The following is a 3,050-nucleotide window of genomic DNA, read 5'->3' on the forward strand; positions in this document are numbered from 1 at the left end:
ACCGCCGCACTCATCATCGGTTTTCTTCAAGAGGACGAGGGAGAAGCTGATTTGTAGTGGAGGCGCTTTCAAAAAAAAGGATCTGTAGTGGAGACCCCTACCCTAGGGTGCGCTAGGTAGCTGCCGCACGCATCATTGTTTTCTCTTTTCTTTATGCTCTTGCGCCCTAGAGTGAAATGATGGTTGCTTCGTCCGTCCAGCTTAATGCAGGAAAGGTGGGGCTTTGTGATTTGACCCCTCGTCACTCATTTTCTACTACTGCGGCGCTACGACCGGGGTGCCTCCAATTCCAACCGCTGCTCCGAACTGTAATTTGGTGCATCGCACATGGAACAAGATGGTGGATGAGCCACATGTCGGCCAAAGGGGTCCTGTTAAGTGTGACGCCATTTCGTGTGAGGACTGACCCTGCTTGAGTTGCTACGCCAACACGACAGGAGCAGCCAACCACTTGGTTTTGCTCCTTGGTGAATCCCAACTATATTGATCTAAAAAGATACGTGCTAAACTACCCTCTTCGTCTCGTTTTTTTTAATTTTAGGCGTCTCGGTTTATAGGGCCTGCACGTAGTTCTAGGTCATCCATTTGACTAACTAAATATGAGTTACTATGTCACAAAAAGTATATCATTGGATTCTTAAGCGGATGTAGTTGTATTTCAAAGTTGAGGGCGGGGCGTTTCCTGTGCGGTAGGCGGCGGGGCAGTTCCGCCTAGTCGGTTCGACAAAGACGGGAGAAGACGAGGGAGTAGGCTGCTACAAACGTAGGGCTGTGTGATTTGACAGTGAGGTACTGCTGGACAGGTGGGGCCCCGTGATTTGACTTGCCATTATCATTTTAACTGTGGCGCTATGACCGGCGTGAGTCTCCCAGATTCCTCACCACCTCCATATAGGTGCCTCTCCCAATGCTCCACCATGTAGTAGAGGCTGGCTCTTCCATGAGAGCCCACTTCTCCACTTTTTCCTTGCCTCTCTTTCCTCCACATATGCAAAAATGCCATGTAAAGCGCACTATTGTACATACTTTTACTTGCTCCTACAGGTGCTTAAGCTTGCCACATAAGCATAAAGTTTGATGTGGCAAGTTAATCAAGAAGAGAGAGACTAGTTTGGTGACCCAAGGAAGAAACGGTACTAAGCGCGTGTACCTAGGTGAAAAGACAATTTTGAGTCTATAGCTAATTAAATGAAGCAAACTTAGCAACACCATTTCATTGGAAGAGGTCACTCCTTGGAAAATGCAATAAATACACGCGCTTAGCACCGTTTCTTCCTTGAGTACGAAGAAAGAGATAGAGAGGAGTAAAAAAATACACTTATAGCCAACCTTGTTGTAGTATGAGTGACTAAGTGATGACTATGTATGACATGCCAACATCAGATAGCCTAACGCACCGTGTTAGATCTCCAAGGACGCGACCGCGTGAGCGACGCGATGGTCGTGGTAGGCGCGACCATGATACGGGCTGCTGGCAGCCCTTGGATCTAAGATCAAACGGTCACATGCTAAGTTGCTGAAAAATTGCAGAATAACCCTCCAGGATAGGATATTCACCCATAGGTCTAGAATCACGCCATGCAACCGTTCGATCTCAGATCCAAGGGCTCTCGGAAGCCCGTATCATGGGAGAATGGAAAGCCACTACCCTGCCGTTCGCACGCTGGCAGTTCGCTCCTACTCGTCCCCGCACGTCCTTCAATACTATGGCGGTTCGCTCCTAGTCGTCCCGTCCATTCACATTACGGCAGTTCCACTAATCCTAACCCTCCTCCCAAATCCATGGCGTCCCAAATCTCCACGATCGGCGGTGAGTACAAGGTTAGAACCATCACCGGCGATGAGTTCGACGTCATCTACACCCGTTCTTCCGCGACGCTGAAAGGATTCCTTTCTCACTTCAGACGCATGTTCGAAAACTCAGATGATGAGTGGGTCGCTGGGCTAGATGTTGAGTACACCACAGTCCTGGGACAAGAGAAGGATCTAAAGGACGAAGAGAGGAAGAAGCCCGCCGTGATCCAGGTTTGCATAGATAACGTTTGCTTGGTCTACCACATATGCCATGCCGACGTTGAGTGCCAGGATTTTAAGAACTTCCTCAAGGACAAAACAGTGAAATTCATTACTGTAGACTTTAAGAACGACAGGGATGTCCTGCGTCGGATAGGTCTCGTTGTAGGCAACCCCTTCGACCTCCAGAAGAATCGGCTGGTGTCCTCTCGTCAGCCTTCAATGCTAACCCTGGCAGGAGCCATGGTTCATCCTTCGTACGGTAAACTGGAGAAACCTCCATACACGTTTCATCATCATGCATGGCAACGGAATGTACTAGATATAGACCACATCCACTGCGCTGCAATGGATGGCTACCTTTGCTTCAATATCTACAAGGGTTGGATGAAGAGCAACAGCCAAGTGTGCGGTTCAAGAAAAGAAGTATCGGCCAAGAGGAAGAGGGACAAGGACGAAGTCGAGGACGTGGACGAGGACTCCGAGTAAGGTGGCAGTGTCATTTCTCATGGTGGTTCTAATGCAGTGTCTACCGGAATAGTTGCAAAGTTTAATTTCAAGTGTGCTTAATATAATTTGAGGGGTGTGTTGTGCTGAGCCCCCAGATGAACTATGTTATGTTTCTTCTCGTTACTTTAACTCTTCAGTACGTACATACTAGTATTTCTTACATTTCATCTTTTAGTTGGTATTGTACTACCACTCGTTTCTTCACATTATATACATACAATATATATGGCCAACATCATATAGCCAGCAGTTTAGTTGTCAAAGAATTTCAGGGTGCTTAGTTTTGTCAAAGAATTCCAGGATGCTTAGAGGGTGCTTGGATCCAAGGGACTTATTTTAGTCTGACTAAAAATAGTCTCTTTTAGAGGCTAAAGTTCCAAGCACCCCTGACTAAAGAGGGGCTAAAACTAGTCTTGAGACTAAAATTTTTTTTAGTCAGGGGTACCCCTACTAAAATGTGGATTAGTCCTCTCTCTACTCATTTAACTCCTCTCCTTTAACACAGGCGAGTTCTGGATTGGAGGGTT

This window comes from Triticum urartu, chromosome 5A, assembly GCF_056163025.1.
Source record: "Triticum urartu cultivar PI428250 chromosome 5A, HENAU_Tu73, whole genome shotgun sequence".
Classification (NCBI taxonomy): Eukaryota; Viridiplantae; Streptophyta; class Magnoliopsida; order Poales; family Poaceae; genus Triticum; species Triticum urartu.